General features: G+C 42.3%; 1 long non-coding RNA gene across 1 annotated transcript; it reads left to right on the forward strand.

The window, feature by feature from the left end:
- Positions 1-6,943: 6,943 nt before the first annotated feature.
- On the forward strand, positions 6,944-17,084 carry LOC116583667. Its single transcript, XR_004282829.1, has 3 exons — positions 6,944-7,081; positions 15,691-15,793; positions 16,816-17,084. It is a non-coding gene; the product is annotated as an uncharacterized LOC116583667 (long non-coding RNA).
- Positions 17,085-17,572: the final 488 nt, after the last annotated feature.

The raw sequence follows: 17,572 nt of genomic DNA on the forward strand, positions 1-17,572 counted from the left end.
CAACTCTTGTTTTGTGTCATTTGTGTTAAAATCCAAGTTAGGCTAAATATTACAGGAGTGACCGTAGGATGGTGTCTTGAACTTCATAAGCTTCTGTTTCTTGGGAAATGGGAATCATATCATCCACCTCACTGAATTGTTGGGTGGCTGTGCCAAGTTATCAGCATATCATAAGTGCTTTATCTGTACCCATTGCCCTTCTTATCTCCATTCCTCTCCTTTGAGAAAAACTTTTCTCTGTGGATTCATTTTTTTATTTCAAAAAACAGAATTTTTCATTTGGTGAGGCTTATGCTTTCTCAGGAATAATCCCATTCCAGTTATATTTCTCCAAGTCTCAACCCAAGACTCCCTAATTCTCTTGGGGGAACCTGGCTGTTAATCGTGAGTTACTTCTACAGCTGGTCTCATCTATTGAAATTTCCCCAGATTTAATCTTTGAAGGGTGACCTAAGCACTTTGTTAGGATGACATGGTCATTGCTTCTTTACATGGTGTAAACTAATTCTAATTTTTTGTTTATGTGCATAATGCACTTCGCAAATATTTGATGCTATCATTACTTCTCCCATTCTCATGAAAATGCATACCTGAAGAGATTTCATTTTTCTATGCTTTAGTTCTAATTTCTAAGCAACTTCCTTAAGACTTAGAGTCTCGATATCTATTGAATTTTTCTAGAATCAGTCCATATTTAGAGTATTCAGAAACCTGGGGACATTTCCTACACTTTCTTTTTTGTAGTCGGTGACTTACTTCGGAATAGATGGTGCAATTCTAGAGGACCTGAGATAAAGACATTCTTGGGAAGCACTTTTAGTTCGATTGCCAAGTAATTTTTCTTAGAACATACCAAAGCAAGAGGATCATGAAAGCCTTGGAAGTAGGCTCAGGACTTTTGGGAACAGAACCATGTGCGTCGAACTCACAGTATGGTCTAGGAGAGAGTGTGCAAGCAGGGAACCCACATGCAGAAGAAAGGAACACTGATTTCCCAAAGATGATTTATTTGTCACGTTTATTTTTCTAATATTTTCTCCTTCTGAAAGATTTATATTTGGCCCAAGGTGGGAAGAAAGCAACTTCCCAGCATTACTGTGCTGATAATATACTAGTAATCTTATTTATCTGCCTGACCCAAAGCCTTTGAGTAAAGGGGGAAATGTTCCCTCTGACCTTACTTTCCTTGGGTGGAGGACTCTACATTCCTGAAGCTGGAACCCCTGCCACTTAGATGAAACATTCATCTCCCATCCTTGGTCTGGCCATTATACTTCTTATGCTTGGAACTTTTTATTGGAACCTCCTGACCTCTGATTCAATTAATGTTCCACAGTTTTATTCTCTGTCCCTGTATTAAATAGTTATAATGCAGAAACTGATATAATTTGCACAGAGCTTGAAACAATATCAAATAATGTTCATTCTCTTTGTTAGCTGTTTCAGGGAGCTACACTTTCCTACTCCAACAGAGTCCTCCCTTTGGGCACTATTTGGTTTGTAGTTTTTCCATTTAAAACAAAATAAAACAAAAGTTTGTATTTCTTAATCTCCTTGTCTATTCTCCACTGCTTCCCCCAACATTTCTCTGAATTATAAAACCATCTCTTCTTCTAAAATTGTTTTTTTTCCTCTCAAGAATGCTTAAAGTAACCCTTTTTCATGGCACATTCATCAAGTTGTGTCTTCCCTAAAGGTTAAAATCGACTGCACAATTCATTTCTGAGAAGTTCATTTTAGTTTCTCCTAGATTTGTCCAATCTGCGTTAATGGACTTGAATTGGAAATACACACCACACACATTTGCTGCTACTCCCAATCTAGCTGTTATTTCTTAGGACGTCTCCATGTTCTGCCGTATCTCTGAACTCCAAAGACATATTGCTCCCTTTCCTTAAACAACTTCGTACTGAACCAACAAACTCCCTGCACCATTGGTCCCACTTTATATTTTACATCATCTATCGTTTACCATACTAGTCCTAGAAGTAAATCTCTTATTCTCCCAACCCCTCCCAAATGGTCCAGGGTTAACTCTACTTAGTGCAATGGAGAGCTGATAGCCCTGCCCTGTGAATTGCTGGCCCCTTGCCTTGTTTCCTCAAACAGACTATTAATTCCCTCAAGGCAGAGACTGTGTGTTATTCACTGTGTTCCTTCCATACACTCAATGGAGCTTTATTGAATGAGTGAGTGCATCCCCATCATAGGCAGGAGGGCACTGCAAACTGGAAAATTTAAGTGAGCTTCCCATAATCACATAATTGTAAGAATTCAAGGCAGGATATAAATCTTTACTTAATGGCTCTAGAGCCAGATTTTCTCCTGAAACATGCTATCCGTGTTTTGTTTATTTATTTGCTGTGGGTTGAATGTGCCCCCTTGAAATTCATATGTTGAAGCCTAATTCCCAATGTGGTTGTATTAGGACATGCGACCTTTGGGAGGCATTAGTGTCCTTGTAATAGAGACCCCAGAGAGGCTCTTGCCCCTTACGGCACTGTGAGTACACAGCAAGAAGATGGCCATGGATGAACTAGAAAGTGTCCTTCATGAACTGAATATGCTGGTGCTTCCGGCCTCTCAAACTGTGGGAAATAAAATGTGGTTGTTTATAAACCACCCAGACTACGATATTCTGTTTACAGCAGGCCAAATGAACTAAGATATTGTGACAAAATATCAAAATTTAATGGCTTAAAACAACCATTTATTTTGCCCTCAGTTTTGTCGGTCAAGTATTGGGGGAGGACTGGACTAGGTAGCTCATCTGGTACCTCCTGGTACAGTTAAGTCTAGAGTATCCACTTGTCAATGGCATATCCCTCTCATGTCTTGACCTTGGGGCTCCTTGGTGCCTCTCTTTCTCCATCCTTAGGGATTCTGCACATGACTTGGGATTATCAAAACTGGTATTATGTACTCTATTGCACCTGGCTCCCAAGAGGTAGCATCAGGCCAGTTAAAGGCTATATTAAGATCTAGCAGTGTCACCTCTGCTGTAGTCTATTGCTCAAAGCCAGTCAAAGGAGACACAAGGAGTTGAAGAAATAGGCTCTAAGTTTTGATGGGGGTGAGGCAAAATTACCTTGTAGTATCCAGTTTGAAAATACAATCTTCCACAAATCATATATTCAGTAGCTAAATGTATGAAAGGAAAAATTTCTTCCTTCTTTCATTTAGTAAATTTTCTGCACACTGCTACTATGTTGTATGCATTCCACAAGTGATGAGGCATGCCTGCTGCTTTCAAGGTGCAACATTCTGGGAGGAGAGGCAAGAGAAGTGGTGTATTAGTCAGGATGTACTATGTAACAAAACACCTCAAAATGTGGTGGCCTGAAAAGACTTGTTTCTTTGGTTCATGATTTGGTGACTTATTGATTTAGGGTGGGCTCTGGTGGGTTGTTCTAACTTAAGTCATACTTACTCATGATTCAGTGGTCAGCTTTGGTCAGACAGGCAATTTTACTGGTCTTGGCTGGGCTTTCTTAATTGTTTTAGGCTTGACAAATTGTAGGCTAGTCTAGAATAACCATGGCTGGGCTTCCAGACTCTCCACCATGTCTTTTCTCATGGCCTTGACTTGAAACTGACACAAAGTCAATTCTGAGGCTTTCTACTGGGCGAAGCTAGTTATAAGGCCAGCCAAGATTCAAGAGGCCACGAAGTAAATGGACTCAGTTTTGATGGGAGAAAGTACAAAGTCACACTGCAAAAGGCAGGGATACAGAATGACTATTATTTTTGGTCACTATGCTATCCATCCATGAAACGTACTAATCAATGTCAATAGAGTGTGGTAATTGTGATGGGCTATAGGGTGCAGAGGAGTGATACTCTATGAACCTTTGGGCATCCAAAGGGGATGGGAAGTGGGAAGTAGCATGAGAAAGGAGCAGGGAAAACTTCACTTTAGTGTGGAACCTGAGGATGCATAGTGGGCTTCTAAGACTGCATGGAAAACAGAAATTTGCAACATTGGTCTTGCCTCAAAGCCTACTCAGTATTCAAGATCTTTATCTCTGAGTTCTTGTTAGGCATGCTACACAGCTGCCCTGATATTCCAGCTGAGAAAAACAGAACCAACAGGGAACCTGGAGATGAATTCTCATACACTTCCTCTAGGGCAGATGGGTCCGTCCTTTTACATTAGCCTGGTAGAGATGTCATGCTAAAATACCATACACTGGGTGGCTCAAACAACAGAAACTTACTGTCTCACAGTTCTGGAGGCTGGAAGTTCAAGAGCAAATGTTGGGAGGTTTTGCTTCTTCTGAGACCTCTCTCCTCAGCTTGTAAGTGACTGTATTTTGTCCTCACATGGTTTTCTCCCTTTGTGGGTCTGGATTCTGATTTTCCCTTCTTACAAGGATAGAAATCAGACAGGATTAGGGCATGCCCTTGGCTTCTCATGTAGAATTATCACCTTTATAAAAACTCTATCTCCAAATAACTAGGAGTTAGAATTTCAGTACATGAATTTTGGAGGATACAATTCATCCCACAACACCATGGATACCTAATATCAGAGTCAAATCTTGAAGTTCAGTGTTTTCTTCATGAAATCTGTAGCCTCTTGGCTTTTGGCTGAAAGTTTCCTTCCCTCTGCTTCCCAGATGACTTTTGTTCCTAAAAAGGATGCTTGTAACTGGTCTCATCTCTCACTATGTGTTCTGCATGTCTCCCTCCTTGGGAATGTCTCCAAAGTCAATAAAAAGGCAGAGGAAACTCAGAGCCCAGAGGTAAGAGACGACCTGGTTCACAAACAAGCGTGTTAGCCGTTGGCACATGTGAGGGATGTTATCTTTAAATTAGTTGGGGAAAATTAATATTACTCACTCTCTCTGCTCACCCTTATTGTCTGCTCTGAGAATCAGCAGGGCCAGAGCCACTGTAGATAATATTTTTTAATTAAAAGGAAAATAACTTCTTGTGATTAATCTGCTTCTTTGGGGACTTGATCCAGAATCTCATAAATCTAACATGGAAGCATGTGCTTGTTCACTGGCAGACGTCCTTCCTCTCAAACAGCCAGGAGCTGGGTAGGAGGGGAAGCTGCCCAAACAAGGAAAAAAAAAAAAAAAAAACCATCAGGGTAGACCTAAGCCAGGAAATGAGAGGCCAGACTCCAAGGAGACAGGGAGATCTCATCTGGGGCAGAATTCCTGGCAAGGACAGCTTTTCACACTATGCCCAAGACAACAGGTGTTGGTAGCAGGAGGTTTGAGGTGAAGGTTCTGGGCCCCTTGTCTGAGACCCTTTGAGAATGTCTGAGACTCAGTTTTCTCATATTTAAAGTGAGGCTAGATGGACATCTGTCTCAAAGGGAACAGTTATACAAAAGGGAGTCTGAGCTCTATAGCCAGGTTGCTCGATTTTAGTTTTGAATTTGGAAGACTCTACTGTCTTGTGACCTTAACTGGTCACTTAACCTCTCTTCTGCTTCCTTCTGTGAAATACAGAATAAGAAGGGCTGTCTCATGGGGCTTTGTGAGGACTAAATATGTTTAAACACATCAAGTGTTAGAGCATGGTGTAGGAAACACCAAATAAACATTTGCTCTTATGAGACAATGTGTGCACACAAAACATCTTCTGCATTATTAAAGCAAATGGGATCTTAGTGGGGAAAGGATCCAGCCTCCATTTTCAGAGATAGAGAAATGGAGTTTCAGAGAGAGGATGAGACTTACCCAAAGCATAGAGCAAGTTATGAGTAGGGCCAAGACCAGGATGCAGGTTTTCAAACTCAGGCCTAGAATTATGTACAAAAAGTGTGTGGTGTTGAGATTCCTGCCAGGCTTATAGTCCTCTGACAACCTAGAAGCAAGCCACTTATGGCAGTCCGGGTAGCCCCAGGCAGCACCATAGGCAGGCAGGAGCAGCACATACCAGGACTTGTCTACACTGCTGGCACCAGGCGGTGTGCCACACCCATAAACTCATCTCATCTTCCCACCAGCCTGCAGGACAGCCCTGTTAGACAGATGTGGCCATCCAGGCTCAGGGGAATTATATAAGTAGCCAAAATGCACACTCTGCAACACTGAAGCTGGTGCCTTTAACAAAGATTAGTCTACCTCTGAAAGGCTAAAGCATAGCAAGGCTGCCTCTCCGAGAGAGAGAGGGCTCTGGTCCACGTACCCCCTGCAGTTTCCTTTTCTCCCTTGCACTCCCTTAGACCTCCATGGTGTTCACTGTTGTGGCCTCCTCTTCATATAAGAAAGGATCAGAGACTTATTCTCACTAAGGTGACAGTGCCTGAGGAACATTTCAAATATTGATTCTTCCCCTTGTCCATCAGTCCTCCCAGTGCACTCATCACACTAAGGTCATGTGCCATTGAACACCAGCCAGAAGTTGGGTGGTTGGTTCATTTGTACCAAGGGCTATAAAAAACAGTTGCAAACTTGGGCTATTGTTAATAACCTACCTGGGAGATTTATGAGGCCTGACAGGCAGAATCATGGTCCTATTTTACAGATGACAAAAGTGAAGCCCTTGGAGATGAGTCCAGAGGCTACTATGCATCAGGCACTATTTAAGCGAATTAATGAGATCTTGGGTGTTACTTCTATTCTGGTGCTCTCTCCTTGTATTAGAACAATCAAGAGCTCCTTTGCTTGGAGATCTTGGTGGTAAGAAGGAAGCTGGGTTTGCCTAGACCATGTTCAAAATGCTCATAAATTGGTTTTTCACTCATTTAAGACTTTCATGAAACAGAAGTTCTACCTATCATATCAAAGCCCCTGAGCTACCCCCTGAGAAAAAGCCAGGACCCACTGTCCACCGACAGATCATGAACCTGTTTCTCAGCCACGGAAGCCACTTGCACATATGATCATCCTGATTAATGTGGGACACAAGAATTGGATAGCACTTCATTCAAATGTAACTTTTCCCTCTTTCTTTCTCTGGCCATAGAGCTACAGAATTTCAGAGCTGATGAGATACTTGGAGAAAACTTCAGCAAATGCTCCTTTTAGAGAGAACATCAATGTGGCACCAAAAAGTGGAGGATGGACTGGGATCCTTGTTTATAACTTGCTCATCCATTCATTCCTCCATTCCCTGGCCAGTAAGTATTTTTGAGCATCCAGTGTGTCTCTGCACAAAGCAGAAAGACAAGGATAAGTCATGGCTTAGTCCCTCAAAAACTGCATGATTTTGTGTTATCAAGCTTTTCATTAAAAATGTTAAATAAATCCCCACATCAGACCTCTTTGCTTGCTTGGGCTGCCAGAACAAAGTACCACACAGACTGAGAGGCTAAGCAACAGAAATGTATTTATTCTTTCTGGGTTCTGGAAGCTAGGAGTCCAAGACCAAGTGTTTGGTTCCTTCAGAGACCTCTTTCCTTGGATTGCAGATGGCATCTTCTCCTTGTGTTCTCACCTGGTCCGTCCTCTGTGTCTGTGCCCTGAGTATATGTACCAACTGTACAGGACTAGAACCCAATCTAATGACTTTGTTTTAACTTCATTACATCTTTAAAGACCCCATTTCCAAGCACAGTCAAATTCTGTTCTGCTGGGGGCCATCACTTAGCCCATCATAGTGTCTTTGTGATTTCTGATCTTTTTGCCTGGAACATTCATGCCTCAGATATTTACATGCCTTGCCTCTCCTTCCATTCTGAGCCTCTGTTCGAATATTCCCGTTAGAGGGATTGTCTGATCATTATTGTTAAAAGAGTAATTCTGGGGGCACCTTGGGTGGATCCAGTTGGTTAAGTGTCTGACTTTGGATCAAGTCATGATCTCAGGGTCCTGGCATTGAGCCCTTAGGCTTCAGTCTCTGCACTCAGCAGGAAGCCTGCTTCTCTCTGCCCCTCCCCCTGCTCTCTTGTTTTTTTTTTTTTTTTTTTTTTTCCCTCTCAAATAAATAAAGTCTTAAAAAAAAAAAAAGAGCAATTCTGTTCTCTCTCTCTCTCCTCCCCACCTTTCTCTCTTTGTCATTCCCGCTTGCTTTATCTTGATTTTTTATCATTGACCTCATGGATACACACATGTTAATTGATTTATTTCTGTCTCTCTTACTGTAAGGTAAGTTCCTAGAGGGCAATGGTTTTGTCCATCTTGCTCACTGACTTATCCCAAGGGCTTTGAGCCATGCTCAGCCAGTACTGGGAGATCCACATACACTTTGCGAATGCATGCATGAATGACTGAATGTAGGTACCATCCTCTGTGGAATCTTCTCGTTCCTCTGCATTTGTTTTGAAATTGATCAGTTTACAATCCTTCTCATTCAGGAATCTCATGGAAGTCTGGAACCCCTTTTCACTTTGGATCCCCAGAAACCAGAAACTTGTCAGGCTCTTGATATAAGTCCAGGAAATGTATGTGCATATAATTGTTAATATTCCAACAAGGATGCCTATCATGTTATGCTGTTATTTTCAGAAGGACTCACATGAGAAATCTCTTTTAGAATTTAGTAGTGGGATAAAAAAAATGTAATTTTGTCCCATGAGGAATTTGTTCATTTATAGTTTTCTTATAAAGAGGACTATGTTAGATTTTCTTTTGTGTCCTGGCTGCAAGGAAATGCAAAGCCAAATCTGACACGTAATTAAAACAACATTATTGACACTTGTGGTTCAAATGTTTCCTTCTCCCATCTTTCTTAATCCAGAGTTTGCTTTTCAATATTTAGAATATATTTAGAATCTTCTTAAATCTTTAAAGTTGCTCTCAATATGTTTCAGAATGAAATAAGAAATAAGTAAAATGAATAAATTTTAAAAGTGAGACTATAACTGCTTAGCAGACATTGAATAGTAATGGGGAAGGTGAATGACGTTGAGGTCTGGAGAGCTTTCAGGGAGAAATGGAACAGATCTGCCTGTCCTGTACCTCCCACAGCCACCCCTGCCCCTACCCCGCCACCCTTCGTTATAGTACCCAGAGCAGGGAGGGAATCCTGGAGAACATGCAGAAAATTATAATGAACTATGGAGAAGGACAGGCAGACCCTGGAAAGATCACTACCCATTAAATCACTCAGAATCTATACCATGAAACATATTTGGAAATTGCATACAAATGAACCCTAGTCATTCTTCTCAGAAATCAGAGAGTTTTGAAAAATGGGATTATGTTGCATGTTCATGGGGTTTTCTTCATTGTTATTGCTTAATTCTGCAATATCTGCCCCCAAACCTCCGAGTCATAGAATTTTCTTGCCAGATGAGGATTCTGTACCTGGATTCCAGGGGCAACCATGGGATTGATGGGTTTAGGAGATTTTTTTCTCCCAGTGATATTTCATGCAGAATGGACATTTTTCTTGAGTGTACAGTTTCCTCTGGTTCTCAAACAAGTCTATGATATTGCATGCCCTCCCAAACTCCCTCTGATAAAAATGTTGACTGGCATTGAGTATAAAACTTACCATTTAGAAGTGAGGAAGATGAAGCTCAAGGAAGAAAGACTTTCCCAGGATCAGGTTGATATCATAGCTGTGCCCTGAAGGCAGACCCATTTTCAAGCTCTGAGACTAGAAGATTGTTATTATAAGAGTACAAGACTGCAGGGTGCCTGGTGGCTCAGTTGTTAAGTGTCTGCCTTTAGCTTGGGTCATGATCTCAGGGTCCTGAGATTGAACCCTGAGATTGGGCTCCCTTCTCAGTGGGAATCTTGCTTCTTCCTTTCCCACTCTCCCTCTTGTATTCTCTATTTCTCCCTCTCTCTCTCTAATAAATAAATAAATACAATTTAAAAAAAAGGGAGTACAAGACTGTTTGTGGGTTGGAGAGCTGGTGTCTTCTGTGATGAGGTGATTTTGCCACTCCACGTACACTCAGACATGTTTGGGGTGATTCGACATTTCCCTGGGGCTCTAGACAGCTCAGAGAAGCTCTGGCATCCAGAACTGTCTTAGGGAAGCTCCTACTGTAACAAAAGTACAACAAGTGGCTTTTAAACAGAAATGTATTTCTCATAGTTCTGGAGGCTGCAAGTACAAAAGCAGGGCATCAGCATGTTCAGGCTCTGGTGAGAGTTATTTCTGGGGCTGCAGCCTGCTGGCTTCACATTGTACCCTCACATGGTGGAGAATAGACAGAGCTCTCTGGTGTCTCTTTATAAAGCACTAATCTTATTCACGAGGGCTCCACCCTCAGGACCTGCTCATCTACTAAGAACCCCACCTCCAAATACCATCACATTGGGGGTTAGGATGTCAACATATGAGATTTGGGAAGACACAAACATCCAGTCTATAGTGAGAATCTTCTTTGTAGATACCATTGATGCAGGTATTTGGGGACTTTTCTGCCTTCTAGAGAAGCAAATCTCATTTGCACAGGTGCTTGAGAAGCAACATGCATTCTGTCTCTACTTTCAACGCTCATACTTCTGTGTAAGAAGAAAATCACCTTCCCAGGGAGGCAAGGGGAAGCTGGAATATGTTGCTAACTGGGTTGCCCTGGCTGAAACAAGGATGTCTCGCCTTTTTGTTTTCATAATTTGCATGCATAAAAGGGGTGAATTTTCATAGTACATTTCTGTCTAAAAGAGAGTCTTCCCTTCTTATATCTCAGAGAAGGAGAGAACAAGGCCTTCACTCAAGCTGCATTTGGGCAACAAATTTCCATTTTATTTCTCAGGTGAGTCTAAGCCAAAGATCAAGAAATAGAGATCCTATTGGGTGAAAGATAGACTGAGGTATGGGGCTTTTCTAGAATCCTCACTAACTGTCAATGTAGACAAGATGCAGGCAGAGAGACTTGTGTTTATTTCCCTGTCTTTTCAACATAATTCCATGGCTGGCAAAATCCGGAGACATTAGCTGAGCTTAATTTACATGCTTTCCCAGAGGAATGACCGACTACCTTGAGTTGTTCTTAAGATTTGATTTGCATTTACGCCCCTGAGCCAACAGATAGAACAAATGCAGATGAATTTGGGACCATTGCCAACTTCTTTGCAAATCTTAGTTTAAAGACTGCTGAGAGGGTGTGGTAGTTTTCAGCCACGTCTGTAGACTGGGGACATAGAGTGAGGGCTTGAAAACCAGGAGCTCAGTTCAGTGTTGGCTGAGGATCTTCTTTGTTTGAAGGATTCTTCTGAGTACTAGGGCTTTAACAGTAACTCTCAACTTCTGTTCTTGAGAAGCTCATGGTCTTGTCAGGAAGTTGGATACACAACAGGATATACAATCCAATCTAACAACTAAATGACAGCAGTATGAATAGGGAATCACGGTAGGAGACATAACCCAGTATGGGAAGGAACACGGAAAGCTTCCTTGAGAGATAATGCCAAACTGGGTCTAGAGATTGATAAGGAAATAAACAAAGCATCACAGGCAGAGGAAGCAAGGTAAGCAAGATATGGAGGTCAGTAACCCTAAGGTGGACCAATGATGGCAAGAAGCTCACGACTATGGGTGTGTGAGTGGGCTGTGAGACAGGGGAGTGGAGGGTTTGAGTCCTTGTGGGGAGGAAATAATCCTTACCTTTTCAACAAACATAAACACTCTCACATGTGGAAATCCCACGGAGAGATTTGAGTTGCAAACCAATTATTCTGGTGACCTGAGTAGAGGCTGGCTTGGACAGGAGGAGATTGTAGGAGAGGTCAGCTGGAAGTCACTGAGAGCTGAAGGTCTAATGAGGTCAGAAGTGACAGGCATAGGGAAGAAAGAAACACATTGGCATACATTTCTGGAGTAGCATCAGCTCATCTGGAGATAAGGGACACCTGGAGGAGCTGTGTCTTGCTCTAAGACATGGGAAGATAGAACTGAGTACAACAGTAGACCCATGACTCAGAATTAACTGGTGAAAAAAATGAAGAGCCTGGTTCCTAATGCATTGAATAGACCTTCTGTGTGAGCTGTTTGAAGGGCTCCAAAGGCTCTAGGCATGAGGTTGCTGAGCTAGCTAGATAAACTGGCTGTCCCCCGAGGACCTGATTTTATTTTTTTTCCAAGAAGAACAGCACAAACAGAAAAAGCATACCCAAATACCCTCCAACAGCAGAAAACTCTGAGCAATTAGTCCAGCAGGAGCTTCTCTACTGAGTACTGGGGAGATCAGCAGTAGACTTGCAACTGGAGCCTGGGGCTGCTTCTCAAGAAAAATTGCATAGAGGGGATACAGGGTGCCAAGGATGGAAAGACGAAGTCCCTCTTGGGAGCATCCATGGACTGGACAAGTTGCTCTTCTGCCAAAGAGCATGACTTTCCTCAGAATCCTGGGCTCAAAGCTAAGCTGTGACACATACTTTATAACTCCAATTGCTTTTTTTGTCTATTATGGGCTGAAATGTGCTCCTACCAAGTTCATATGTTGAAGTCTTTACCCCTAGCACCTCAGAATGTGAATGTACTTGGAGATGGGATCCTTAAAGAGATGACGCACCTAAGGTGGAAGCCGCAAAGTGGATTTACTAGGGAAAGCACCCTCTAATTTGAGTCCTATTGTATCTTTTTAAAAAGATGTCTTTATTTTATTTTATTTTTTTTTTAAGGGAGGAGGGGCAGAGGGAAAAGGAAAGAGTCTTAAGCAGGCTCGTGCTGAGCAAGGAGCCCTAGGAAGAACCCGAGGGTGGGACTCAATCTCACTGAGATGGTAATCTGAGCTGAAATTAAGATCAAACACTTAATTGTCATTTATATTATATCTTGATCCTTCTCGATACCTAACAGAATCCTAGAGTGAAGGTGTTCTCCTGAGTGGATATTACTTGTTTACTCCTATTTCTGGGAGAAACATCTATTGAGAACCTTGTTAATTTCAGGGACTGCGGTTGCAAAGGTGGTTAAGACAAAGTCTGTGCCCTAGGCAGGCGGACAGCTCAGCGAAGGGCTTGGCGATCCCTTCTGCACTACCACAGCAGAGCTGAGGAGTTGCAGCAGGGACTTCATGACCATGGGGTCTAGCCCTTCACAGAACAAAAGAACTTACCAATCACTGATCTGATAGGAGGTAAATCATGTGGAACAGCTTGGAATGCTCTCCAAATCGTTCTTTTCCTTCAGTAAGGCCTCACTCGACTGGATCTCTCCCTTCCAGTATCACCATGTTTGAATAACCTTTGATTCTCCCTCTCACAGATTCATCCAGATCTCATTGACCCACATATCTTTCTTCCATAACACACATCACAGTTTCTATAATTATCCATTTTCTTGGTGGTTATTTGATTAGTGTCTGTTTTCGCCACTAATATAGCCCTGATTACGAGCCTGGCACAATTCTAAGCACTTTACATATATTACCTCATTTTTATCCTCTCGACAACCCTATGAAGCAGGTATTATGACCTCTATTTTAGCAATGGGGACCTGAAATAACCTGCTCCAGGTCCCTGGGAAACATCACTGTCCATATGCATTGTTGCTATTCCAGGTGCTGGCTCTAGAAGTAGACTATTTAAGGCTCAACTCAGACCCCCTCACTTACCTCCCAACAATGCATATGGACCCACCATGACAGGTCTTAAACATATGTATGTTGAGTTGAGGAATGATTCAGCATCATAAGCCAATACTATTCTAGACAAATGAACTCAGTACTGTGCAAGCAGAAATGATGAGCCCATTTATAGCTGATGTGGGTGGATCAAAGAAAATGACACACACGACCTTCATCTTTCTAAGTTAACTCAAGACCTCAGAATAAGAAACAAGAGAGCAAACACCTTCTCTCTCCCACTGCCACTTGATGCAGCTGAGGACTTGTCCTCCTGCTACGCCCCATGTGCCATGTCTGGGCTGAGGTCATGCTTTCCCAGCTGTCCTTCCTACTCTTCAGATCTGTGCATTTGCAATCAGCTACTCAAAGCAATTCTCTTTTCCTCACCCCTTTCTTCCTCCCCCAGACTCTATTAAGCTTCTGGAAACATAAAAGCAGCTAAGCTATTACCCGAACTGAACTTGAACTCTAAACCTCTGGAGATTCGCCCATCACTGAGTTGCAAGGCTCCCTGGGCTTCCTGCAGCAATTTTGTGAAGTCAGAACAGCGTGCCCACAGGAGACACCGTATTTTATTTTTCAATCAAGCATGGGTGCCGTCAAGTATTGCTTAAGTGGCTCAATATCAGCACTTTTTTTTCCCCTAAATAACTTGAGCTTGATGTGCATGAAGTTTCCTTGTGTGAAAATATGTTGGCTATCAAGATTTTCCGAAGCCCTGGGTTTCTTGTTCTGAGCAACAGCAGGCATTTCCTCCAGCTGTGATCCCTTGGGCCCTGTTCTGCAGGCAGAACAGGTCAACTTCCATCTTTCAGCAGTAAATACACTCTTATGACTCAAGATGAAAGCAGTCAGATTCAATGCCAGGGAAGCAGGTTGAGGGTGACCTCGGGTACTTTGTTCCTAGTATGCAGGGCTGCTTATATGTAAGTTGATGGTGGAATTCTATGCAGCTTTCAGACTGAGAAGTCTGAAAAGTCTGAGCCGGCATATAAGTGATTATTTCCTTGCTAGTTGCCACTCTGGCTGTTCAGAAGGGTGCTGCATCAAGCAGAAAGATCCATGTTTTCACCATGAGTCCTTAACCTAAAAAGAAATCTGATTTTGCAAGTGAGAAGTTCTCATTTCCAGGATCCTGATTTTCACGAGATTTTCTGTAACACCCATATTTTGCCAGTTCCCCTCCCTGGAGCAACACTTGTTCTGGACTGTGTGACCTGGATGTCTGTGTACCCCCCATTCCCATTGTCATTCATCATGGCCAGAGGGACTCTCAACTTGGTGGTGCTCTACATCCATCCTGGGGACTCACCTTGTAAGGGTAGCAAGAGTGACGTAAGATCATAGCACATGAGGAAGAAGGAGAATGTCATGTGGTTGTAGGTCTTATCAGTCTCATCTTCAGAGGCATCCAAAGCAGGATGTCACAGTCTGTCATCTACTAACACAACAGCAGCAATACCACAATCCCCCCAAACCACGGACACTCAGTGTTTGAGTCAGAGGCCCTCAGAGCCTTGGCTCTAACCTGCTCTGGGTTGATTCCCTCTAACTGGAGCAGCAAGTTTTAGGGGAGGACTACATAAAAGCACCTTGGAAATGAATATTTCTCATGTATAATTGCTAAGATATGCAAGTGGGTTGTAAACTGTAAAGCACACATTTGAGGCATTATTATTTAGAATATATCTGGGGGCGCCTGGGTGGCTCAGTGGGTTAAGCTGCTGCCTTCGGCTCAGGTCATGATCCCAGGGTCCTGGGATGGAGTCCCACATTGGGATCCCTGCTCAGCAGGGAGCTTGCTTCCCTCTCTCTCTCTCTGCCTGCTTCTCTGTTTACTGTGATCTCTCTCTGTCAAATAAATAAACAAAATCTTTAAAAAAAAGAATATATCTAGTTTGTTATTATGTAGAGGACTGTGATATTATTTATAGAACTATCATGATTATCTCAGTAAGAAAAACAGAAGATAAATAGGAGAATATCTAAAGTCGGAGAATTAATCTTAAACAATTTTTTTTTCTTTTCTCTCTAATAGCTGGCTGAAAGGAGGTTTCATGGTCAAATACAATATTTACTTAGTGTTCACAGTATATATCATGGTTGTTTGTTCTTGTTCAGCATCTTTCATCTATAAAATTAAGCCCCATGAGGGCAGAAATGGTATCTGATTTGCTCACCATTCTAGCAAAGAGTAGGTCTTTCATAGATGTCCACGGAATGAGTGAGATAAAAAAAATAATGTTGTATATTTGTCACAGAATCTACTTTTCTGGAGGTCTGCAAGCAAAGACTGCATATCAACTATTGAGATTCAAAGTGCAGCAGTTTTAGCCACCTTCAGGATGCCCTCAGATCTTAATAGTAAGTCAGTCTTTTCTAACATTTAATGAACAGTCAAATTGTCCAAGCTCATCATGCCTAGACCTACATGAGTTGCCTTAGCTCACCAACCAACCTTGGGGGATAGTGTTTTAAAATATAGACTTTATTATTATTATTCAGTTACGGTGAGGCCCACAGACCAGGAGATGATAGCTGTTGGAAAGATAGTTTGTTACTCATGGTTCCCAAGAGGGAACCATGGAGGCCTACACATGACAGCATTGGGGGTGGTCAGGAAGCAGAGGGACTGAGGAAAATGTGAGCAGGAGCTTCTACTGTGGTTTCCTTGGGAAAGAACAAGCAAGGCAGGGTAAGCAGATTTAGGATTGGCTAGTTTAAATAATTCAGTGCACTCTGGCACATTGGAGTTATTCCTAGTCATCTGGTAGCTGGCCTTGGGGTGAACAGAGCAGGACATAGGGGCCTGGAGTGTGAGACTTCGAGTGAGGAGGAAGCTGGATGCACACACACTGAATTGATTGGCTTGCATATCAAAATCATGCCCCCAGGCAAGCCTTCTACTGTTTCTAGGAACTGGCCAGCCCTAGGATGGGTGGTAGCTCCAGAGTCAGCAAGGCCCAAGATGATAAATCATTGATAATACAGAAAATAAAAAGGAATGGGCATTATAAGGTGGTGTTGACTCATGCGTTTCTGTACAGGAAGATGTGGTTCTGAGAGGTAAGGTGGCTTGATGATGCTCCAGGAGCTGGAAAGAGGAAAAGCAGTAGAAATCATACCCCTGGACTCTTTTCCAACCTGCTGTGGGCAGCCTCTCTCAGCCACAGTTGTACCCTTTGCTTTGTATCAAGAAAATCTATTGTCCAAGAGCTATTCAGTTCAGTACTTTCTTTAGTAGCAAAAGTGAGAAGCCAAACTTAAACGATTTGAAACAAATAGGGCCATTTGTTGACCACTGCAGTGGGAAGGGCCAGGTTGTGGCTGAAGGATGTAATAATGGATCTTTCCTCTACACTTACCTTTGCTTCTCTCTCATATAGCTTCAGTATCTCCTCTTGCAGACAGTCTTCCATCACAAGACTGGACTCCCAACTTCCAGAAGCTTCTGGAAATTTCTCCCATCTTCACCACTTGCAAGGAAAGAACTCTTTCATTACTATGGGAGGACTGTAATTGGCCTGGCTTGGGACTACTCCACACACTAATTCTTGTTACCTGAAAAATGAGGTATTACCTTTACCCCAACTTAGACCTTAAGTCCATTTTGGTGGGGGGAAAGGAAAAGAGATCTATCACTAGAATATTTAGGGAGGTGGTGGTTATCTTTTATTTTTTATTTGAGAGAGAGAGAGAGAATTCTAAGCAGGCTCCATGCCCAGCACAGAGCCCTACATGAGCTTGCTCTCACAACCCTGAGATCATGACCTGAGCTGAAATCAAGAGTTGGATGCCCAATCAGCTGAGTCTGGGTGGCTCCCCAGGAGATGGTAGGAAGATTTGATAAAATTCAAAGTGTGATTCTCAACTTCTCAGTTATAAAAATTGGAGGCTTTATTGATTAAACTGAGGCATACTTACCAGAACAAATTATAGGAATATCCCAGCCATCATGTAATGGATGGGAAGAAAAAAAAATAATCTCTTTCATAACACAAAAGAAAAGTAAATTAAAAAAATCAACATAATTGTGAATGAAGGTTGAATTCTGTTTTGAATAAACATGAAAGACAAGGAGAGTGTAAGTAGTCAATAATTTTAAGGAACAAGTCTTTCTACACAATGCAGCGCCTGAGAGTT

Source organism: Mustela erminea, chromosome 2 (assembly GCF_009829155.1).
Source record: "Mustela erminea isolate mMusErm1 chromosome 2, mMusErm1.Pri, whole genome shotgun sequence".
Taxonomy (NCBI): Eukaryota; Metazoa; Chordata; class Mammalia; order Carnivora; family Mustelidae; genus Mustela; species Mustela erminea.